Consider the following 25,696-nt stretch of genomic DNA (forward strand, 5'->3'; position numbering starts at 1 on the left):
AAAGCTGTCCCACACACACAGCAGAGCACTGAGGAGACCATGAGACTGCACCTGCAGCACCTTTGCACTCACCTTCTCTTAAACCTTCTCCTTCAGTGTGGGAGGTGGTGCTCAAGGAGAACCACCACTGACAATGATTTCAAACAGCACTAAAAGACTAAAGGCAAAGCACATTACACTTTTTGTCCATTTAACAAGGATGGTTCCCCTCTGCAGTCCACCCCAGCAGGAACATCCCTGCCTGCTGGGGAGCACACTGGGGCAGCAGGCACAGGAGGTGCCCCAGGACACACTGTGACCCTCACAGGTACAGCAGGAGCCTCACTGGACCCTCACTGCCTGTGCCAGGATGGCCCTCAGCCAGCTGCAAGGAGAGACAGACATTCAAGGTTGACTTCCAGAGCAGCCCAGGGAGTTTGACTCACTGAGCCAAAACAAGAATAAAGGGAGTGGGAGGCAGGACTGACCTTTCAGTAGCAGCACCAACTCAGGGCTGTGTCATCAGGCCATGAACTCACACTCTGATGTTCATCAGAAGTATTTTATCTGCTGATACGCAATGGGGTTGGATCTCAGCAGCTCCTATTTTAATATCATTATGTTTAACTACTTGAACTACTCCGCCAAGTTCTGTACAGCAAACACTTGTGAAACCATTTCCTTCCCCCACTGACAATAACGTACTTAGAGAATTATTTGATTTACACCACAAAGGGAATTCAAAAGTAGCTCAAGAGCAAACAAGACTTCCTGCACCATACACACTCAACCTATATAAGATGTGTGAAAAAAACCTCAGTGTTTTATTGTCCTTGTGACTTTTGTGCACTCAATACCCAACAGCTGCAAGTTTCATCTTCACAGAGCCAGTCAGAATCATCCCATGAGAACTTCTGAGTCGCCACAGCAATCAAATGTTATTAGAGGGAGATTAATTGGAGTCGTACATGGAGTCAGTTTAGGTTTAGAACAACAAATGGTAATTTCCCAAAATTGATGAGAATTGAGGGAGGAAACTGACTTGAAAAAACTTATCTACAATTGTAAGCTTTTTTTTTTGAGAAAAGACAACTTGAAAAGTTATGACTCCCTTGTTTGAGAAAAGAGGGAAACTTAAGCTAAAATCCTATCCTGATACCGTGGTAAAAAGACAATAAAAATGCAATGCAACATAAAAAGGGGTAAAAGAGGGAAGCTAAGAATAGACAGTGAAAGTAGTACAGAAATTTGGTAAGTGAAACCAAGGCTAAAGTCAAGACAAGTCAGACAAAGAAAAATAACCATGACTTGCAAGAAAACAGAAAATGAGCTGCATTCTAAAACAAACTAAGGAGGACTGAACTCTAAGAGTGGCATAACCCCACTGCAAAATGGAAGTGAAAACAGGGCTAATTATGCAGGGGAAAAGAATTTAGCAAAATCTTCCATTTGGTATTTGGAAGAACCACAAAATGTACTTGTTGACTTACCCCAGTGGGCAGGTCAGCCAGCCCCAAAATCTTTCAATTAAGTTTTGATTCGAGCCTTTAAAGAAATGCCATGACCTACTGCCAACAACAGGACACACTGAAGCAAAGGAATGGAGAGAGAGAGAGAGAGATTGTGTTAACCCAGTGCCAGCAGCTGAGAGGGAAGCAGTCGCCCAGTGCAATTACATCCCATTAGTAAGACACAGCTTTCAGATAAAACAATCAAAAGTCAATGAAGGATTCCATTGATAAGGAATGCAAAGACAGGAACACAATCAGCATTGTCGTTCTGTATGAAACAGGTCCTGTCAAACAAATCCAAGCACGCTCTCGGCCGAGATTACACCTTTGGCTGGAGAGATAGCTGTGTTAGCACATGTGTGTTCCTTAGCCAGCATCTGACTTGGTGCCACGCAACGCCGATAGAAAGAGTTCACACCGCACAATCAAAGGGAAATATCTCCGTAGTGGCCAGCCAACTGACCACAGATTAATGTGGGAGCTGATAACACCGTCTGTGAATCAGCCAGGGCGTGCAGACGTGCCCCACTGCCCAACACATGGCACAGCAGCCCTCTCCAAGGGCTGGGATTTTTATATGGTCCCAGGGCCAACAAGAATTGAGCATTAAAGAACAGTAAGAACCAGCAAGCAGAAGCAGGAGCCACGCAAACCAGAGCTGGGCACAACATCGGAAGTGAAAATCCAAAGATTAGCTACTGAAGTAGATGGAATCAGCCAGGGGAAGTGAGCAGTATTTCCTCCTCTTATGGAAATATGACTTCATGTGCTCACCAGAAAGATAAACTACAAGTAAGCCAGGATAGCTTTATCCTTTCTAAAAACGAACTATAACCTTACTAAATCAGGTGTGTGCTGTACTGCCTACTGACAATTTTATTAGTTTGCAAAGACCTAGCTGGCATTTGTAAGGAAACTGTTCTTGCCCTACCCATAGCAAGTCAGCCTTGCACAAAGGCTTCCTACAGACACCACACAATATGCTGAGCAGAAGGCAAGAAGTTATTGCCCTCTTGCCAAGGAAACCTCCTCCAGGAGGGGCTTTCAAAGCTGGCAACTGCACACAGGCACTTGTCAAGAGCTGGGTTGGGGAGGGAAACCCCCACACAAGTGCAGACCACTAGTAAGATTTCTAGTCCATCCTCAACTGAAACAAGCCCAGAACGAAGTATCTCCAGTATCTTCGCCTCTGTGTCTTGTTTTCTCAGCTGCAAAATGGGAATAATGAAACACATCACTTCTCTTGGCTCTCTGGTCTCTTCCAAGGGAAGAAGAACCAGCATACTGGTTATTCACCAGTGTTTATTTAATGATTTCCTACTAAAATTGACAGCCTGCCCTGGCCAGTAACACTAATTATCACTTCACGGGATCTGTTTGTCTGTCCACATTTAAAACTACAGCTTTACACTGCAAGTTTTTTCATACTGACTTTCCTAAATCAGGAAATGCTTAGCAGTTTGTGGGTGAGACTGAAACTAAACCATACTACCCAGCCAGCATTAAATAAAGCCCCACTGATCACTTCTGCTGTGCTCCTGGCTCTGCCAACCTGCTCAAGGATGCTCCCTCTGCCCTATTCCCAGCCAGGTTCCTCCAGTCAGCTCCTGGCCTCTCACCAGCACTTTCACTCCTGGAAAACTCCTGTTGCCCATGTCAACTTCTCCCTTGCCACAGCAGGCTGAAAAGATAAAAATTAACTCCAAAATAACTTTGCACCAACTCAGCCACGACTGAGCAAGTGGCCACAATGCAAGATGCTGTTCCCAGTTGTTTCCTTAACTCCCCAGTCAGAGCCATTTTAAATTAAAAAAAAAAATCCAAACCAACGAATCCCAGTTTTAAGTGCACTGGCTTATTGTGATTTTTAATTAGCACCAGGATTTCAGATAGTGCACACCCATGGCCCCAGAAGGGGGGCGAGGGGAGTATGTGTGTGCGCTTGTGAAACCATTGTTCCTCCGTCAAATACAGCTCATCCTCCAGCCCATCCGAGTTCCCAGCTGCCCAGTCACACAACTTTTAAAAGTTCAACAGCTGGGTGTTTTATAACCCTGGAGAAGTCCCAAGCCAATCCTTACGTTGCTGGCAAAGAGCCCTGGCCAAAGGCTGGGGACCCCGTGGGGAACGTTCACGGCTTCACCTTCCTCCTCCTGCGGCTCACAAAGGCAAGGTCCACGCTCACAGCCCGGCACAGGGAAGGCAAAGTCCACGCTCACACGCCCAGCACAGTGTTTTGTAAGCAGCAAATGACAGAGGCATGGGGCAGTGGCTGGGATCCAGGATCTGCAACCATCTGCAAGTTTGCTTGGCTTTTGTTTCAGTTTCCAGTGCTGATGGATGGAAACAAGCTCCCAGTTCTTCTGCATTAGCACAACGACAATTAAAACAACTTTTACCCCCCAAGCAGCTCAGGAAAAAGCACATCACAAGTTTAAATGAGAGTCATGATAATATAGTTAAGTAAAACCTGACTCTTTAAAACCAAAATCTCAGTTGTATCATAGAAAACAGCTTTGTCAACAAGTTCCTGTGACTCCTGTCGCAGAGGAAAAGGCTCAGATGAAAGTCTGCAGGACTCACTGCATCCTCCTCTCTCCAAAGCAACATTAATTTCTGCCTGACACAAAAACATTTCTGCTGGGAAAGGGGAACACCACAGTATTAAAGCAACTTCAGTGTACCTACCAAGCAATTAGCTGGATAATACCTTCTCTACATGCTGATTTTTTCTTTTTCTAGAGTCCTGGTGCAAGCAGAACTAGCAATTTGCTGGTTTTACAGCCACTTCTGAAGTTGGAGATGACCAAATTTAAGTTTTCCTTTCCTTACCACTGATAGTACTTCTACTCTGGCATTGCATATTTGCTCACTGATTTCATTATTTAAAAAAACTTTTACGTTGTATTTCAGTATAGCTTCCATCTTCTATCAGCAAAAAAAAAAAAAAAAAAATCAGGCACTTTGATTTTTAAATATTTAAATCTACAGTTGTATAAGCTTGACTTTGTTACTTTTTTCCCCCTAAGACAAAGTGCAAACAAAAGTTTATCTTGCATTCTGATTTTGCTTTGAAGTCTGCGATTATCTGAAGAATCAACATACTCTTTCCTAGAGATTATCATTGCTAAAGTTTTGGATACAAACCTCTCCACTTAGATAAGTGATCCACCACTTTTGGAAAGCACCTTCATTGTTTGACTTGATGTTCAAAGCTCTTTGAAAGTTGTCCATCCCCTTTCCTGGAACTATGTTACATCAGGATCATCTACCAATAAAAGTAACAGGACATGAAAGTGAAATTCCACCAGGATTGCAGCCATACTGAAGTTGCACCGCCAGTATTGTACAGCACTGCACACGCATAACTTCAGGTGCCAGCAGACTTGAAGAAAAAAGTTGCCAGTTGAAGCTGAATGTGAGTTCATTACAAAATAAGGATTAGATTTATGAATTTCACAGCTGTAATGAATGCCCACAGTACTTTCATCAGACTACATTCCAGCTTCTCTGTTCCCCACTTCCCTGAAACCTATCTGCCACTTGTATACTCTTTATTCATATATGGGAATATCACAGCCACATTTTCTTTAATAGCCTTACACTGAGCCCTGTATATTAGAAGTGCTTAGGTCTTTCTGCATGCCATAAACTGGCTCCTGTTTAAATAGCTGGGCTGGGTTTGGACTAAGCTGCTTGATCAAATTCTAAATAAGTTTTTATTTATTGACATATTGCAATCACACATTCATCTGCCAGCACTGGCTTTTGACATAAACAGTCCTGTACGCCTTCAGTGTTTACCTCTCTGATGGATTTAGAGATAGTAAAGTTCATGGGAGCTTCTTTCCTGTTAAATATTTCTCCATCTCATCTTACGAGAAAGGCTTTCCACACTTCCAGTCATGCTTGTAACCCTCTCCTGTAACTCTACCGCTTCAAATTTACCCATCTTTCACTAACATAGGGGATCAGAATGCATACACTTTCCAAAACAAATCCCAGAGGGACTTGCAAAATAGTGTTAATCTCCCTTCCCATCTCTATTAAAAGCAAAATAAGATTCCCCCCTTGGGTGGGTACCTTTCTTCATGGCTGTATATGAACCACTATCAGACCACGTTCACACTGCGGTTGAGCAGTTGCACAACAAAGTCTCCATATCTACTTGAAGAAATTTCAGTGCTAATATTGATCACAAAGGTCAAGAAGAGCTGATGTTGGCAGAAAAACAAAGAAAACCTTTGTCTAATATACTGGACTAGATAAAAAAGGTATTTATCTGTTTCTTCCTTCCAACGGTGTATTTTGCATATGATGAGAGAAGAGTTGTTGCTTCCCCTTACCATCTGCCAAATCTTTTCATAAATGAACAAGTTGAATATTGCAAAACATTTTCTGAGAAAAGCAGGGATATGCAAAAATACTAAACCAGTGATACTTTATACAGTATGTAGACTACATAAAATGCTTGCTGAAGAACCAGTCAAATCTACTTCAAATTTAAGGAAAAGGTAGGTTTTCTCCATTGGAATCACCTATGCTTCACATACAGCTCCCTCAAACTGTCTTGCACTTGCCAGGCAATAGGAGCAGGAGGAGGAACAGTCCTGGCAGGGAGCACAGGCAGGACCCCACTGCACCCCTGCACCAGCAGAGAGAAATCTCCTGCCCAGCCAGCCACCCTGGGGGAGCCCTTCAGGGCACCAGCACACCACAGTTACACCTCACTTGTTCCACAGAGCCAGGACACTTGAAAAAAAATCACGTATCCATAATTAATGGAAAAAACCTCTTCCGAAGACAGAAGAGGAGGGAAGCTGACACATCCAATCTGCCATCCCCATATACTTTCTAACTCAAACACAAATCCTCAGCTTGCCACGTGAGGTTAGTGCAGGCAGCAGGCCAAGGCTTTGCTTTTCCCTCCCGAAGTGAAAGGACGGATCTCCCGCTGCCACGTCGCTCCCTTGGAGCCAGGAGCAGCACCTCGTCCCCACCCAGCACTGCCCAGCGCTCTGCAGCTGCAGCACAACCACGTCACTGCTGCCAACCAGGCTGCATAAAACGTGCTGTTATCACTGCCCAAGTGAACTCCATCACGTAAGAGTGCATTATTCTATTTGCTTGTATTTCACTGGGAGAGAACGTCACGGAACCTTAAATTACAGCAGGGCCAAGAATAATAATGCACTTGGTCTACTTGCAAACCAATCCAGTCAATACTATTTTCCATGTCTTCACATATCTGTATTTTCTCCGTCCCAATTCCCACGTTTCACTCGCTTTCCTCCCCTTGCACTAACCCAACAACTGAGGATATGCTGAAATCAATACACTGTAGTCTAGGAAAATCTATCAAAGAAAAAAGGGAATAGAGAAATAAGGATTTACTAAGACAGACCAAAAAGGACTCAGATGTGCTAGCAAGGGCAGGACTGGAACAGTCTGGAAAGTCTTAGAAACTGAAACAACTTTTCACAGCAACATTTTGGAGCATAATATCATCCTGTTTGACTTCACGATCGCAAAATACCAAAAGGAAGTAAAACCGTTGATGTCTAACTTCAGGGTTTTAGATCCACAAATATTGCCTTTACAGTAACATAGCAGCTCTCACACATCCACTGAAGCAACCTATTCAGACGCCCATAAAAATTCAAGTGTAGCCACCTTGTTCCTTACACAGATTGTGGTTACAGAAGCATCTGAATGACTCGAGTCTTACGTTTTATCCAGAAGCCAGAAGGAGCTGCTGTGGAAGAGATCAGAGATCCTTTTGGTTGCAACTCGGCAGAATTGCCTAATTTCCACCACATCACCATTTCCTGCCCACTGAACAAGGCAGCTGGAACAGCTGGACAAGCACATCCAGCCCTGTTAACCAAGAGGGGAAAGGGTAAAGATAAAACACGACACACACGAGAGCTCGCAGAGAGAAGACACTTAAATTAGGTAACGAGACAATTCCTTTCTGTTTCTCATATCCTCGCAGTTGTGGGCGTACAGTGCCCTGACTGCTGCTTGCAGCGCTCACTGACCCGAGGAACAGCCTTCAAGTCAACAAAAAGGTTGCACTGTACGTCTAACGAAGTCACAGAGGATGTTTATGTTTTGTGCAGTCACTAAAAGCACCGCTGAACTTAACAAGCAGTAATAAAGATCTGTTACAGCAGCATATGGAGCTGCAAAAATAAACATGTGCGGAGCAGAATGAAACAAGTTAATTTCACCACCAGCTGACACACAAGAAACAAGGATTAAGGCTCAGATCATGGACTCATGAAATGGTTTGGGTTGGAAAGGGCCTTAAAACTCATCCCATTCCAAACCCCTGCCATGGGCACGGACACCTTCACTGTCCCAGGTTGCTCCAAGCCCTGCCCAATCTGGCTTTGGATACTTCCAGGGATGGAGCAGCCACAGCTCCTCTGGGCAACCTATGGCAGCCTCGCCACCCTCATAGTAAAAAATCTCCTCCTAATGTCTAAGCTAAATCTATCCTTTCGGTCACTTTTCTCCACTTTTACGTCAAACTCTGCAGAACTTTTGTTTTGTGGAAAAAAAATCTCAGAATTCCTCTTTGGCCATAAGATTTTTGGTTATGGTCAGCTAAGAATAATGTAACCTGCATGTTCAATACCGAGTGTCACCCTAGACCTTCATGAAATAAAACTATGCCTATGATCTAGTACTAAAGATCTCAAAATAAAATTCTCGGCCAATCTTATACTGCTCCCTGTTTATGGCATTTTAACTTCCCGGCATGGTAGGAACAGCTGAGTGCTGCCCAGTACTCCACAACAGTCATTCAACAAGACATTTTCCCGGTCTTTGGTGAAATCCATAGGATATTTCTTACTTCTGAACATGACATTATTACCTCACCAACATCTGAGTTAACCACTATGGGAAATACAAAGTCATTTTGGTTTGGTCTTTTAAGGTTTCTCTTTGTTGACTTCTGTTGTTGTTTTGACGTCCTGCTGAACTAAAACGTAACTTAGTTTTATAACAAGTAAACCAAAAGGACAACAAACAAATAGTAAGTTACAGGAGGAGACTCCCTGGGAATGAACTACCTACCTGCTTGCATGCAAGCAAAACACAAAAGTATCAGAAAACCAGGCTACACCTCGGCTTATTCTAGGTGTTTTACGAGTATTATCAGACACCCGTAAAGTATCTACAGCAGCCTAAATAGCAAACTTCTGATTAGAGAACAGTGAGAAATTGACTGTCAAACAAACTGACTTATGAACATAGGAACTTATAGCCTGAAATGCCATAAAATTAACCCTTTATCCTCAAAACATCCAACATCCATTTCTCACCAGTACAAAAGGAGGTTAAACTCTTCAGAGCAGAGCTGACAGCCTGCAGGGTCACAGTGCACAAAGAGAGCAGGGGTCAGTTCTTTTGGCTATGGAGTCATTTTGAACTGATCCAGAATTTTAAGTGTTGTTTCACTCCACAATTTCTACGCAGGATTATCTGCGACACTGTGACGTTTTCTCTGCTCCTCCAAGCCACATAAGGTCACTCATTTAAGAGGAGACATATGTACATGTTCAGACATCAACACAGACATAGTGAAGCACCACTTAACCATGATTTATACAGAATTTAGATTTATTTTTTGCCATCCCTTTCTCTTTTCCATAACACCACCAGCTTTCTGCAGCTTGTCCTGCTTCTGAGTTACCCTCCAAGCCTAAATTCGCAACAAATCATGCTCAGTTTAACTCCCTCCAACACTGCCAACTCTTACACACGACAGCCAAAACACGAGGCCACCTCACTGCTCATCTCCCATCTCCTTCCTTTAAGGATACCCTTGCCAGCCAAGCTAGGAAACTTCTGACCCATTCCTCAGCTTTTGAAGATGGATTTTCCCCCCTTGTATGGCTGCCTGGGACCTGTACCATCAACAATGCCTCAACCTATGATGCAAGAAGCAGCACCTGTGGTCCTGGCAGATCAGGCCACTTCAGCTCTTCAGAAGCACGTGAGGACCACACGCCACAGCCTTCCTGGGTCATTTGTACCCACCTTGGGGACAAGACACCCGGGCTGCAGTGCTGGCCACACCACACTGCACACGTGGATGGACACGTTCCTCCCCCCAGCAGCCGCACATCCACGTGCCCGCACTTTGAGTCACGCAAAGGCCACGCGTCACAAGCAGCGAGTGGACAAGGGCAGGAAGGCAAAGGGAAGAGGACAGAAGGGAATGCAGCGTTCCACAAACACAGATCTGCTGCCCCTCCCTCACCCACATCTGAAGCATTCAAGAAAAGCCAGCTAAGAGCAAGCATTGTGCCTAATTAAGTATTGTGTCTCTGGCTGCTCAGCTCCCCAGACACACGGATTGTCAGATGGGTTGCTCAGGAGGGACATTTCTGTGACCAAATGCTGCACCTCAAGCCCTCTGCCTGGAGCACGAGGGCAGCAGAAGCTCCCTAAATGGCTGAGGATCACCTTTTAAAGCCGCGCAACCAACAGGACATAAATCATACAGAAAGCTAATTCAAAGGAAAACCCTGTTGTAGTATGAGAAGTCATGGGTGGCTAATGAGTACGTGCATTAAAGTAAGGACAGGGAAGTAGGACATTGAGAAAAGCAGACCTTGGAATTAAAAAAAAAAAAAAGGCAAAAAACCTTACTAAAGCAGAGGCCAATTCCATAAAAATCCAGAGTAAGAAACAGTTGTTTTCTTTCATTTGCTTTTCTTTGAGCTGCCACAGCTTCCAACACTTTCCAGCATTCAAAAATAAAGACTTGTTGCTCTGTCCTCCCCAAGGCAGGCTTTGAAAACAAATTTCCTCGTTAGCCTGCCAAGGCAGAAGATGTGATAGCAGCTGAACATCCCTCTGCCCAGCTCAGGGGATGACTCAGTGGAAATCAGCCCTCAAGAAACCTTCTTTCAGACAATGCAACTGAATAGGAATAAATTCCTCACCTTAAAAGTCGTGGCTTCCAAAGTAGTCACAGCTCAATACAGGACTGTGTAATAGAGGAACACTAACATGTTTTGGGGAAAATCTATAGCTTATTTTTAACCCTTTTTCAATTTTTAATACAGTTAATAAAGAGGTCTCTCCTAACAAGACTAAAATCAATTCCTCAGAGCTTTAGAATAGCACAAAAGAACAGGACATTAGCATTTTCTAAGCAAAGTGAAGTAACAACTGGAGAAAACAAGGCCAACATTTTAACTGTTTAAGCCAACCAAACACATCCCTCAATGCCAAACACCAATTACAATCTGCTACAAGAACAGAAAAACACACGCAAGCATGTATGCAACCAGGTCTCAAACCTGCATCCAGTTCAAACACATCTAGAAGAATCACGTACATGACATATTCCAATTTGCCTTATCTTGTCACAAAAGGAGGAATTTCTCCCACTTCAACCTAAGCCATTATTCCTGATACTTTAACATCATATGAAAAACAAAATAACTGAGTCTGCCAGTAAAGCAACACCCTTCAAGGAGTCAGTCAAGCCAAAGCCACGCCTTCACTTTTCAAAGTAATCATTTCTATCAGTACTTATAGACAAAAAAACCTCCCACTGTTTGGGCATTATAGACCCAGAGTATTCCACAAGCTCTGCAGTTCTCACTGGGTCTCTTCTGCTCTGTTAATTCATTCTAATGAAGAGATGCTTCTGGTTGCCATATATTTACTAGTAACAAGACAAATGAAGGCAGTTTTTTCCCTTCTGTGAGTTGCCATCACATGAGTCCACAAAAAATACAGGCTGACCAGAAGGAAACCTACCCAGTGCTCTCATTATCCACAAATGCTTTCATCTTTTATTTTTCTCTGCTGCATTATTCCACATCAATAAATAAATAAGAAGCAGAGCAATGTGCAATACTAAGTAACATACCCAGATCTGTTCAAGTGTCTGCAAGCATAAGGTCACTTAGGACACTTATGTTACGTGAATTGTCATTGAACAGGAACATACTTCTACAGCAAAGGCAAGTTATAAAGTGGAAAGAATTCTTTCAACTAACTAACCATACACTAAAGGAAAATGGTAAGGTCATCCTGAAACAAATCAGGACAACTCTCTACTCCCACGCTCTTTCTGCTACCAAGACCCAAAATAACCACTCCATCTTACCTCACTACAGTTTGGGGCTTGACTAAAGAATTGTGCAAAAATATTTGGGGCAAAAGACAACACTGGGATTTAGGTTATAAACATTGGCATTTTATTAGTGGATGAGTGGAAAACAGAGCAACCATATAAAATTGACACAGCTGCACAGAGCCCCAGAGAACCTACAAACTAAGCAGAGCAGATTGATTTTGCTAGTTTAGATTAGAAGCACGGGGAAATCTGTCCACAACATCCCAAGCATCTCTGAGGGTGGCAAGAGTCATCTAAAATTGTTGTTTATTGAAGGTTTTATTAACCTCTTGAAAGGAATTTCTTTCTCCCTTTTCAAAGCATTCCATATGAAACATTCCTGGAAGTGTGAAGCAGATGTTTAAATACACGTATACACGCATTCTATTATTAGTCCTTTGCAAGGACCTAATAATAGAAATGTCCATAATTATGTATAAGGCAATGATAAGAGACCAGGATGTAAAACATGTTTTAAGGTACTTGCATTGCTGCCACAGAATTGTCATACACTAACTCAACGCAAAAAAAAAAAAATCAGGCAGGCTTATCACCTTCATCTCCAGAGAATTCAAGTGTTTGCTTTCAGTTATTCTAAATCTAACAAATAACAACATAAACCAAAATATAACAGCAGAAACTCCTCTCCTGAATCCATCATCACTGAGTACCTTCTAGAATGAGGAACAGATGCCAGAACAAGCAAATGCCACATATCAGTATTAGCTGCAGATTTGTCCTCTCAAAAAAAAAAAAAAAAAAAAAAAAAAAAAAAAAAAAAAAAAAAAAAAAAAAAAAAAAAAACTTTGGAATTGTTAGTTGCTTCATATTCCAAAACTAACACTATACATAGCTGCATTTACTAAGTAGAGTATCCACATGGCAATTTTCAGTATATCACCATTATAAACTGTCACCACTAGAAAAACAAATAGAGGTTTCTTATGCTCTTGGCTTTTTGTCTGTTATCTGCTAACAAACACCACAATTTACTTGTAAACAAAGGATTCCTCAGATGAAACACAGAAAGCAAGTCACTGGAGAAGCCCTACATTTTAACCTCTAAGCTCAAGGAAACCCATCCTTTTCCCAATTAAAAGCACCACAAAGATTTGCTCAAAGCTGCAGACTATCTGGGACCTCCAGGGAATATTCCTGCTCAAGAACACACTTTAACACAGACAGCGTTTTTCTTGTGTACTTGCTCAACAGCACCGTCATTTTTCATCTAGAGCAAAGCACAGATTTCACATCCAGAGCAGCATTTCTGAAAGGCAACTCATCTCTCCAACACTGTTGCAAATTCCACAATAAATCACATTTAATTAGTCTGTGAGCTTTTTTTTTTTTTTTTTCCTGGCTGTCTGGAATCCAACAGCGAGCAGGCTTCCAACTTGAATTCTGCAAAGAGGTGCTTAGAATAAACTGATAAAAATGCCAACCACCACGTCCCCACTGGAAGCTGCTGGGAGTTATCTGCTCGCTGACACACCAGCATTCCTGCCTGTAGATGGCTTTTTACCGCCGGGTATCCAGCAGCTCCTATTTCCACCGCCTTGTTTGAAGAACTTCCCTCTTCCCACATACCTTCCATCTCCAGGGACAGATCACACAGGGACACTAAACCTTGGCCGTAAACAACACAAGTTTTGATACTGCTCTTTCCAAAGGGTCCTCCACCACTCAGCAGCGCAGAGACAATCACCGAGGCACAAATCCTCTGGGCAACGCTTGAGAAACTCTTTGCCTCGCCAGGATTTTGCACGGCTGAGATTTACACAGGGCTCTGCTGGCTTCTTCTGCTATTTATTTTATTTGCTGTACACTAAAGGCTACTGCTAACAAATGGGATTTCGGTAACTTGTGGCACGTTGCTCAAAACGATTCCTGTGCACCGGGAGACGCTATTTCCAGATTCTAAACCCAACAGCCACATCCTTGGTGGAGTGACAGGATGCTCTCCAAGTGTGTCCCAAACTGTCCCTCCAGATGCTCCAAAGAGGTCACTCCATCTTCCCTCACGCCTTTTCTTTGGAGGGAAGTGGCAGACTGCAGCAAAAAGCACTGTGGAGAGTTTGATTTTGTTTGATTCAGGTGTGTTCAGGCTCTGGGCCTTTTTATTTAATTACACGTATTTAGTAGACATTCATCCTCACACTACAAACGTTTATTCATACTGTAAATGTTGGTACTGATAGCCTACAGTATTGAGGGAAAAAGTCAGTTATACTTATTAGAAAGTTCGTGAATACAACCATGCACATGCAGAAGTTTGCTGCATGCCTGTATATACTTTCCTGCACAGATTTATTCTTGCACAGAAGTTTGACTGCCCTTAACTGCTTCTCTTTCTCAGAGGACATAAAGGAAACTATAAAGTAAGGGGAAACAAACAAATTCTCTGCTAAGAAAGAGGTATGATGGAGACAAGGTCTTTCAGTTCCCTAAATACTACACATAGAAAAAAAACCTGCCAGAATAAACACATTTCAGACTGGAAGTTACAAACTTTTCTGAGACGAAAGATAAAATACTTGCAGTATGGAATTACAGCTCTGAGCTTCTTGGCCATAGTAGAATATCAGCTTATTTTGGCTGCTAACTACCTCCATTTCTTATCCTTTGGCCAACTATAGGCTAACAGCATGAAAAAACCCTCTCATTGCTGTCCCAGCAGTGACCTCAAACCTAAACCAGATGGGTCCCAAAGGCCCAAAATTTAACATAATAATAACAGAATAAAATATATCACCTTCCACACAGACTCATCTCTGAGCTACATTATAAGCATAAATTAGCTAAAAGATACTGAACGGGGAAGAACTATACACGATACTCTTATGGGGCAGCAGACGTTTCTGCCACAGCAGGGTCCCAATACAACCACAAATCACAACTGCTTTGAAACTAACGAGAGGGAACCACAGAAGTGCCGAAGATTAAGAGAAAAGCAGCAACAGACCGCTTCTGTGCGAGACCCGAAATGACCCCGGGAATACGGCCAAGAATCATTTTCTTACTGGTAGCACCGGCAGCGTATTCTCTCACTGCTGAGAAAGACACACGGGCCGTAGGTGGGCCAGACCGGCGGGGAACAGGGCGAGAGGAGCAAGATGCTTCCACTCAGGAGGCAGCCCTCGGCCCATTCCTGAGGTTTATGGAAGCCATGCCTTTATCTGGACTTCCAGCCAAGCACACATTGTGTCATCCGTGTCCAGAGCAGCCGCTCCCCATCAGAACAAAGCGCAGACCCAGACCAGTACAGGCACTGAGGCACCGCCAGGCCTGGCACTCTCAACCTTTTTTTAAGCAAGCTCTACTAATGCTGAAAAAAAAAAAAAAAAAAGGTTGAGAAATAGTGTTCTACGCTTAAAAAATCTGTGGAAGTTTGAAATGCCATTACCTAGCACATTGTTAAACTCGAGTTAGACTGGTTTGGCACCTTTCAGGAACGTACCGGCTGAGCCCTGTGTTCTGCAGGGTAAGCGGTTAAGGGATACAGCAGCTGTGGTTAGGGCACAGGGAACTGGGATATGTGAATCCTGTTCTCACAGACCCAGCACACAGCTCAAATAACAAATTTTAAAAAAAATTTTAAAAAGGCAACAAGGAACTGCAATCTCCCCGTATCTCAGTTCCCCCCCATCCACCCCCGTGGATGGGATAACTACCCCTTTAAGGCCAGCACTTTTATATACTCAAAGGACACAAAGAAATGCAAATGAAATACAAAATTACTAATATGGAGAGAGGCAGGCTTGCCCCGCGCCTTCTATTCTACAAATATAGATGGGATAAATGCTTCGTTACATTTAACTCCAAGCCGCACTACCTCCGCCAAAACCTTATTTAAATAGAACATTTCTGAGAACCGGGAAAGGGGGGGATGCAGCTGTGGTCCCAACCTAAGAGAGGTTAAGCTTTTAAAAAGAGTTGTTCTTTTTTCATTCCGTCTGCTGGTCGCATGCCATTTTAAAAAGGTGTCTGGCGAGCAAAAATAAAAAGTTTCCAGGGCTTTCCTTCCCCAAGCCGCCTCTGCCAGGAGCCGGGCGGGGAGGACGGGGCCGAGAAAAGACGGTCGCGCCTTTCTCCAGCTTTTTCCTCCAACATACCCGCTGGATCCCGACGTTCTGGAGGCGGAGGAGCCCCCGGTTCCTCCACCTGCCCGCAGCCCCGGGCCGGGCAGCGGGGCCGCGGAGCGGGGCGCGGCTCGGGGGGTTCCGCCCCGCACACACCCGCGGTGCCCGCGGCCCCCGCCAGCACCGAGCGCTCCCGCACTTCTCCTCCGGGAGCCGCAGCGGGCGGGGAGGGCGGTGGCGATGACAGCGGCCGGGCCGGCCGCCCTCAGGGACGGCCGGGCGGTGCTGGAGCGCCCGTCCCGCCGCCAGCCCCGAGCGCGGCCGCTCCCGCCGGGCGCTCCCCGCTGCGGGGGGAAGCCGGCGGGGCGGGGAGAGAAACTTTCCACCGAGTGCGGCCGCGTCCCGCCGCCGAACAAAAGAGCCGGGACCGGGAGAGGCGCCGCGGGGCGGGGGACGCGGCCGGCCGGCGCTCGGAGCGCAGCCGAGCCGCGGGGCTCCCCGCCCGGCACCCGCTTCCCCGCGGTGCCGCCGCGTCCTTACCTGCGGGAGGGCGGTGCGGGGCGGCGAGTCCCGGTTAGCTGGAGCGAGTGCCGGGAGGGCTCGGCGGGGATTCCGCCATGTCAGTGATGTCGGCACCACATGGGGCCCCGGCCGGCCCACGCTACCGCGCACTCTGGAGTAGCGGCTCCCGCCGAAAAGGCGGCCGAGGCGGGCGTGGGACGCCGGCCAGCCCCGCTGCCGCTCCGCCCCCGCGCCGCCGGGGCGGGGGCTCGGTGAGGGGCGGGCACGGCGCCCGGCCCCTTCGCCTCGCCTCGCCCCGCTGCCGCGCCGCCTCGGCCGCCCGCCCGCCGCGATCCGCTCGTCGTCGCTTACGAGCGTAGAATAATAGAATTAGAGAATCATCAAGGGTCAAGATGGTCCAGCCCGGCCGCCCACCCGGCAGCACCGCTATAAACCCTAAACCGCATCGCCCAGCGCCGGGTCCGGACGCCTCTTTGACAGCTCCAGGGATGGTGACTCCACGGCCATGCGTTTCGATGCCAGACCACCCCTATAAGTAAAACATTTGTTTCTAATGTCTAATCTGAATCTCCCCAATCTCGGTTTGAAGCTGTTTTTCTTGAGTCCTCTCGCTGCAGGTGTGGGAGAAAAGAGCATCCCCCAGCTGGCTACAATCTCCTTTCGTGTTTGTGGAGAGGGATGAGGTCTCACCTGATCATCCTCCTTCTCCTGATTAAACAAACCCTCCCACAGCTGTTCCTCATAAAATATGTTTTGTAGACCCTTCACTTACTGCCAAACATCACCCCTGGAGCGTGCATCACCCACTGAGCTTCCCCGTGCACCCAGCCCTAGCAGGAGTGTGTGGTTGTGATGGATATCGGAAAGTTGCCACCAAAATGCCATTTCTGACAGGGTAGCCCTTTGCCCAAGCGCTTCCAGGCTGAGGTCAGTGCCTGCCCCCATCCGTGTCCTCCCCTTGGCATCTGCTGTGCATTGCTGCAAAGGCAAGGCCCGTGCTCTCATCAGTGCGGTCATTCCTACATTCCCATCCATTGGGAGCGAGGAGGAAAAGCTCTAGGCAATATTTTTCCGGGCTAAAGAAATGCTCTGAGTTATTAAATAGTGCAGCCCTAAAGAAGAGAAGTTTATCCCCTGGCTCTGGAAGAGAGCCCCAGGGAGGAGCCATGGTGGTCATCCAGCTCTCAGCACTGCATCCAAACCGTGGGGGGAATCATGACTGGAGCTTTAATCTGGTTACAGGAAAAGCTTAAAATAGGACTTGGCCTTACCCCCACCACAGATCGCAGCCGTGCAATGAAGGGTCTTTTGATTTAGCCTTGGTCCTTGGGGAAGCCAACCTTCCTCTGCAGGAGCTCATCGCCCACACGTCCTGTGCTCTGCCTTCTTTCCATCACCATATTCTTCAGTGTTACTTTTCCCAACAGCTTTTATCAATGATGGATCCACTCTATCCACCAGAGCTCCTTTCAAAAGCTGGAAAACCCTCTGGAGTCTGAGGCAGCCCAGGTGAATTTTCTTCAGCTTCCATTAAAATATCAACACAAACGTTTTTCCCATTGGACTCCTTGATGTTCTGCTTCTTGCTGAAACACACACTAAAGAAAAATCAGTTTGGCATCAAAGCTGAGTAAAAGCATCATGCCCAAATAGGCTGGGTTTGGGGCTTTTTTGTACATGACTAAAACCCAGAAAAATGAAAATAAAGTTATCTGAAATAGATAATTCCTACAAAAATAACAAATAGGCAATTTTCCCATGGGAAAGATTTTTCAGTGTGGAATGGTCAGCCAGCACTAAGTATTGTTCGTCGTTAATTGCGAAAACTTTTGTAATGCATAAAATCTAAAAGTAGAAAAATGTTTTGTTTTATTATTGACCCAAAACACGCAAACTTTTTGATGGTCCTGGACAGAGTTCCAGACCAGATGAGATTAATTATTCACTAGGGCTGTAAAGACTTTACTTGGTCTCATAGACAGTTCTGTGAAAAAAAAAAAAAAAAAAAAAATACAGAGAAGGGACAGTGAAGGCATTGGTTTAGTAGGGAAAAAATCACTGACATGAGTTGGAAAATGATGAAAAAAAAGATAAAATTTCAATTGAAGAGTAAATAAACTCAAACCTGGAGAAAGCAAAATGAAGATAAATAAAGAAGAGGGGAAAAATTGAACCATAGGGCTGCTTTGTAGCTTTTCTATCTGATGGGCCAAAAGTCCAGTCCTCCTTTGGAAAGTCAGAACAGGGGCCTCAGGCACGGGAGCATTTCCAGTTTCACCTGACACTGCAGAAGGGCAGGCTCGCAAAAACTAGAGTAAGGTCAGCCTGGACCTGGAGCAAATGTTGCCTTCTCCGTGGAGCTCCTTCTCTTCATCCCCACGCAGTGATGAACTGGAAGAGCAGCTGGTTAACAGCAACAATGAACTGGTTCAATGGAGCCTGGGCATGGCTCAGGAACCGAGGGACGGGGCAGGGGAGAGTGAAGCAAGGCTTGCTTTCCATCAGGGAGTTACTACATAAATAACAGATAAAACTATTTCTTCAGCAACTTACTCCCTGAGCCAGCTCATCTAGGAAGAGCATTAATCAGACCAAGAGGAAATGTCTCTTGCCACTGAAAAAGGAAAAGGATTAGGTTAAGTGATGACACAGCAGGGACAGACAAGTCACACTGGAGAAAATGACCTAAACTATCATCCAAATAAATACAGACCAAAGCTATGAACTAATTTTTCTGTTTTGATGAGTCTGGGTTTTTTTTTTTTCAATAACATGCATATTTATCTTTTATCACAGTGAGATCTTTCTGTTTATTCAGGAAGGGAGTGGCGTCAGAAACGCGATAGCGCGTCTCTTCCATCTCCCTTCCCACGTGTGCTGCTGCAGAGGAGCAGGATGAAGGGGCTGTGCTCTATCCTTCTTTGGTCTTTCTGTTGGATCCCTGTCCCCATGACAGTCACACTGATGCAGGAGGACCAGACAGAACCCCCAACTCCTTTCAAGCTGGAATTGTTTAGCCAGCACACAGTAACGATTTTGGCACTGTTGACTGAGGCTGGATCCAAAGCAGACCTAAATCCTGTATTCTGCCATCATCTCCATCAGCCATCCCCTCCTATTCGGTGGCAAAACCCAGAGAGGGGCCCACGTCTCTGCACAATTGGGATGTGGCCTTGGAGGTCAGACATCATTGCCAGGGCTGTGAAGACAGACTTTATTCTCTCAAGATACTTCCCCTCACATTTCTGATGGGATTTGAGTTAAACTGTTACTATTCCCACAAGCTGCGTCTTCTGTATTCTGGAGGGCAGGCAGGCAGAGATCTTGGCATCAGTGCTGTTTGACAGCATACAGAGCATGCTTTGATTGATTTATTTGCTGAATACTGTGTTGGTTTTTACCTGGGATATACCGCCCTCAGTCAGTTTTAACCCTGCATAGCACCAGCATAGAGGATGGATGGTTCCACTCAAACGCTGTACTGACTGTGGCTGCAGGAGTTTTCTCTCCATGTGCATTATCACACCTCTGAGCTGCTGTGGGGTGAGACTCGGGACTCAGTGTCCTAACAGTTTACATTCAGCCATAGCAAAAGCTCCATGTTCACACCTTTTTTTTTTTTTTTTTTTTTTTTTTGGCCCGCCGCAACTTGGATGAAGAAAGACAGAAGAACTCAGCAAAATTCCTTTTGGTGACCCCTCAGGCTGAGAGCATGGCCCTGAAGCATCCCTTAGTTGGACCTCACCCTGTCGCTTTACAGGTGGGACAGGCAGGATGCTCAAAGCAAATGTGGAAGATGTCCTCAGAAAAATATCCAGAAAAAAACTGTGTCTCATGTCTCCTCCCTTCCCCTCCTTGTGATGACATAACTTACTCCCTCCACAGAATAAAGAGAAGGTCATATTATCTGTACTTTTCTTGTTTTATGTCAGTATGCCTCAGAAACAGGTAAAGTTAGTGCAACTTAAACAACTGAGTACTCAAAATCACACAGTACAATCTGGTCATGGTAGTCTTTTTTCACTTTTTTATATGGCAAAAAATAAAAAATAAAAGAAAGCTAAAGGCAAATTAGATTGTACAGATTAAAACACGATAATTTCCTTGAATCCTTACAATGCTTTATTTTCATGACAGTACCTGTGGAGACTGGCACATGCAAGAAAACCTGGCTAAGTGTATGTAGTTTATAAGGGTCACTTTTACTGCAGGGAATCCAAAATTCTGCAGGACAGTCTTTCTAAATAAGTAGGGCATGTAAACATTAGCACGAACCAGGATTTCTGTCTGTACCTCTCTGTTTAGAGGAAATGAATGCCAGTTATTCACTCAGCACATATTCACAGGTTTGCATTCATGAACTGACCAAGTTTGTACCCATCGTATTAATTAGCAGATTTTTCCCTCTTTAGGATAAGACAGGTCAGGATTTCTCATGCTCAATAACATGTAAAGAAATTAAGCCCCAAAAATCTTATTGTTGGGATAAGATCAAAGAATCTGTATGATTCTGAAATAAAATTTCTCTGCCTCTTCTGTTAGTGCAGTGCATGGTAACTTTGCATTGCACATCAGTGTGATAAAATTAATTACTTATTGGACATCATTTTATTACATTTAATGGGCAAGTCTTTAATTTGGCCTTTGAATCTCACAGAGATTTTACCAAGCAATAAATACAAGTACTACTAAGCAACAAATATGTACAGTCAAACTCTAGCAGAAGTCACAAATGACCAGAGAGCTTCACCAGCAGCTAGAAAAGGCTCTCTAAACACCCATGCCATTACTGTAAAGATGTGATTTCTGACACCCCAGAAGTTATTGTTAGTCAGGGATATTATTCTGTTAGCTGTTTCTTAACCTTTACAAAGGCATCATGGAAAGAAAATGTTCCTGCTGCCCTTTCTTCCATGAGAAGCACCATTGTCTTCACAATTCGTCTCTTTGCAAGCTGAGGCCTTACACAGGGCATTTTTTACATTTTTTCGTCTACGTTGGTTTTATAAGTTTAAATAAGTTCCTGTCTGCTAAGAGCTTCCAAAGAGCGTTGGCACTTCACCAATTCAAGAAGCTCGCCGTGAAGATTACACACCAGTGGTGCTTATTCCAAACAATAACTTCTGACCACTGCACCAGAAGAAAATACTCTCATTTATTGCCTTGTAATCATGCATCTCTGCAGTGTTAGTTCCAGTTTTGCCAACGAGAGGGATATTCCTTTTGATATTTTACAAATATTTCAGCTAAATCTCCTTAACACTGTGCAGCCCTTTGGCTCATTAGGTTTGCTTGGGGTTTGTTTTGTTGAAAGTTCTTGTTTCAGTTCAGGCTCTAAAGAAAACAAAGCAGTATTGCTCGCATTGTTAAAGCCAAAAGTAGGGCCATGGAAAAAAAAAAAAAAATGTTCTTCTTGGAAGAGTTTGGAGATTGGCATTCATGAAACAGCTGGAGATGAAAGATACAGCACTAATCCTGTCCAGTTGCTCCTGGTCATGTTGCACATTCAGGAAATTCATAATTAGGTGGTTATACCCCCAGTGTTTCCCCTGCAGCACTCTTTACAACCAGCAGTTTATCTTCTTGTCACTGAAAAAAACAATAAAAACCAAACCAACAACAAAACCCACAACTACAAAGAAAGAAGAAGGGGAGAAAATGCAAGCAGGAATGACTTGAAATATGCTTAATAGCTTCTTCTCCCTGTAAAAAAAGAATAAATCAGATGTTGTCATTTCTGCACATACCAGCAAACTTCTGCTGATCCATTGCCCTTTTCTATCACAGCATTTTCCTCTGGGCTGTATCTCCTTCCTCTTCACAGTATTTATTTTTCCAGTTATTTTTTTTTTCCCCTGCCATTCATGCACCCGCTTTCCGGTAAAGGGCAGCCACACCTGACAATTTAGAAATAAATGCTTTAATAAGTAAACATTTATTTTGCTTGTTGAGTGGAAGCACTAGACATGGGGTCTTTATTCCTAGCTCCCACCAAGGTTTCTGGTGAATTCCTAAGTAGTTTCTGTTCTTTATTTTGATTTCTCTAGTGGTATCATGAAAGCATTTTCCCACACACCGGGAATTTTCATACTGCATGCTATAAATGGTGTTTTGTCAAAAATCCATCTTCATTTTAAATCGGTCAAGGTACAACTTGAAGGATTTTTCTTCTTTCCATAGCTGAAGAGGTTTTTGCAAGGCCATACCAAAACATTTATATTCCAGACACAGAATAATGTATCCTTTAAACCCAACAGCCTTATATAGTGTTAACTACACACATATGCAATATGGAGATTTTTGTGTACAAGGCAATCCATGAGAAATGTTGCCAACTTTGGAATTAAACTGCTACCAGTGACTCAGCAGGTTTGCTCTGCAATAGCAAAGCATTCAATATAAGCTTTTCAAACAATCACGATTACAGATTTTTCCCCAAAGTAACTTGAAAGAAGACTACTCAGGTAACACTTCTAGTTAAATTTCAGGGGTTTCCATGCCTGTGATTAGGAAGCTACACTGGTGGCTCAGAAATCTGGCTCTTCAGAGATAAAAAAAAAAAAAACAACAGCAATTTCATAAGTGCCTACAAGTGAATGCACAAATAACTTGAAAACAACAAGAGTCATAAGCCCCGCTGGTGCTGGCAGTTCCAGCCCCTAGATCATGGGATGACCATAAATCCCAGTGAGAGGAGAGGAAAGAGCCAGCCCAACCTTGCTCCCAACGCTTCTTATCCAGCGGAGCCTTGGCCACGTTGCATGCACTTGTGGTTTCCTCATCCTTTCAGAATTTTGCTAAGTGTGTTTTTAGTCGTGAAAGCAGCAAAAATAAACCTTTAAAATGCCTTTTTTCCTGTCTAGCCATCAGGGAGCATCTCCAAGTCCCTGGCTACCAGTGTGGAAGTGGAAGGATCAGTGCTTTTGAATGGAGATGCTCAGTCATGCCCGTGTACAAGTCCTCTTCCAAAACATCATGGAAGCGAGACAGATTCCTCAAAAGCTCTATATATCTTCCATAAACCAAGAATCTTTATACCAGGTGTACAGCCCCTATCACCAACTTCAAGTGTATTATCTGAAAAAAAACCCAAAAAAACCACTGAACGATTTAAGAGTTTCACATCAGATTCCTTTCCATCAATGACTTTTCCAAGAGCTGCATGGAAATACATCTGCTTCCCTAAAGCTGCATGGAAATACATCAAGTGTTACTTTGAAAAGCAGTCACGTTTTGAAAATTATTTACCAAGCTACTAACTTTTCCAGACTTCAAAGGTGATGTCTGAGATTGTTTATCATCATGAAATAGATACATTATTGAGTCTGGAATATAAATGTTTTGGTATGGCCTTGGAAAAACCTCTTCAGCTAACCTTGCCTCAGGCTAGAATGATTTAAAAAATAATGCATATTTTACAATTCTATTACTTTTTTATCTACAATAAATAGCCAGGCTTACCCTCTCCATCATGCCCTGCCACGTACACTATCACACTTAAAATCTACACACTTTTAGCCCTTTTATTTTTTTTTTTTAATAACAATGTTAAGATCTAGCAACATGCCCTAAAAATCAACAAAAACTGGATTTTTTTTTTTTTTTTTTATTAAGGGAGGAGCAACTGCAACAATGAAGGCAATATAGGCAGTGTGCTGTGTCAGCTCCTGCCTTCCTGTGTGCACCCCAGCAGGTCACAGCTGTGATATGCAGCGATGTGAAGTGGTGTCTGCATCAGTCCCAAGTCATGAGATGTCAAACATGGCCTTAAATCTCACTTGAAAGCCGGCTGACCACAGAGCAGATACAGAAATGGAGGAATGATTGTAGCCTGTTAAAATAAAGATTTAAAAAAAAAAAAAAGGGGGAGGAAAAAAACCCCAAACAGTGGATTTTTCATAGGTTTCTGCTGCTGTTTTTCTTGAAGATTCATGTGATTTAAACAAATCTAGAAGGGATGGGAAAGCAAATAGGATTACTTGCATTACTCACACAATGATTATAGGAGGCTTAATTGATGGGCAATTGTAAAGGCATTTTGTGATTTCGGAAAGAAAGCTGTTACGGAGGAAAGGTGCCGTAAAAATGCCAGTTATAATATAAAATCTTACGCCATATACAATAAAGATAAAGATAATAGACATTTTAGAAGGATTGACAGAGTTCTCATACACATATTTCACGTGTTTCTTATTCCTCTCCCCCCACACTACTTCAGCTTTAAATTTGGAGTCACAAAATGAGGAGCAAGGTCACACTCTTCACCAACTCCTCAGCACAGAGCATGCAGTCCTGTTTCCCTGAGTTAAACTCTCTGTGAGATTTGCAGGGCTGATTCCCAGTGCCCACAGCCAGTGGACATTTGGAGCAGGGCACAGCAATCCCCCTCCCATCCCTGACCCCCAGCGCAGAGCTGTCACCCCCAGCCAAGCTCTGCTCCCTGATGCAGCCAGGCAGCACTACAACACCTGGGTTTCAGACTCTTGGAATGCCTTCAGCAATCCATTTGCTGTTCACTGAGTCCATTTTTACTACCAATACTATTTTACTGTCCCAAATTCACAAATATCCTCGGGGTCTCACAGTCTGTCCATGATTTTTGTAACGTCCCTGGTCTCTCTCAGCTCTGTTTGCCGGGATGAGGATGGGAAAGGGCACAAATGCCCAAGGAGCCGTGGTCTCCCTGACCAGACCACAACTCTTCTCAGTCCAAGTTGTAAGGCCATGGTTACATGAGCAAAAAAGTGGATCTGTGTAGTTCATGTGTAGCACATTTATCCCGGAGCAGGTGTGTCTGTTGAACTCTCAGAGCTCGTGGTGCAGTTCATGCCACTGCAACACCCCGCAGCTGCCCTGGGGTTCAACATATAGCAGGGGTGGAAGTGAGGCACAGGGCCTGATCCAGCATAAAGCTTGGCTGTTCAGAGTTAATCCAGCAGCATTTTTAAAATAAACTGGAACTGTCAGAGAGTTTAGACCACATAAATACTTGATCTCATATGGCAGCACTTTTTAATCCTGTCCTGTTCAAAAAATAAATGTATTCTGTTGTCACACCACTCCCTTCGTCCTTTGGTGTTTTGGTTCTTCTGGAACTATAAAATAGGGATCCCAGCATATCTCTAATGGGATTCATATAAATTCCTCATGAAAGTGTGCACCTACTTGGAAGCAATGCTGAATTGATATTGAACATTTCTTCTGAATGGTACTAAAATCCTCAGAGATTAAACTGAAAATGCATCAATCCTCCAGAGTGCTGGGGGCATGTATTTATATTTAACTTAATCCTGAGATTAACATATTCAAAACAGACTTGACAGTTCATTATGAGAGAGCTACAAAAGTACTCTGAAGTTTTCAGAATAATCAAGTAAGCACATGCTGTATCAGGGGCCAAGATGGAGTTATTTGGAAAAAGCGCAGTTCTGTCTGGCACAAAGAACATCCAGTGA

The 25,696-nt window shown here is 44.0% G+C and overlaps 1 protein-coding gene across 2 annotated transcripts in view; it reads right to left on the reverse strand.

Moving 5' to 3' along the window:
- Positions 1 to 16,420, reverse strand: part of FNDC3B (fibronectin type III domain containing 3B) — a 185,830-nt gene extending 169,410 nt beyond the window's left edge. The window contains exon 1 of one of the 2 annotated variants that reach the window (XM_040073988.2): positions 16,260 to 16,420. The gene's annotated coding sequence lies outside the window, so the exon portion shown is untranslated. The remainder of the gene's footprint in view (positions 1 to 16,259) is intronic. The other variant, XM_040073989.2, reaches the window with a different exon arrangement.
- Between the last annotated feature and the right edge of the window lie 9,276 nt (positions 16,421 to 25,696).

Source organism: Hirundo rustica, chromosome 10 (genome assembly GCF_015227805.2).
Source record: "Hirundo rustica isolate bHirRus1 chromosome 10, bHirRus1.pri.v3, whole genome shotgun sequence".
Taxonomy (NCBI): domain Eukaryota; kingdom Metazoa; phylum Chordata; class Aves; order Passeriformes; family Hirundinidae; genus Hirundo; species Hirundo rustica.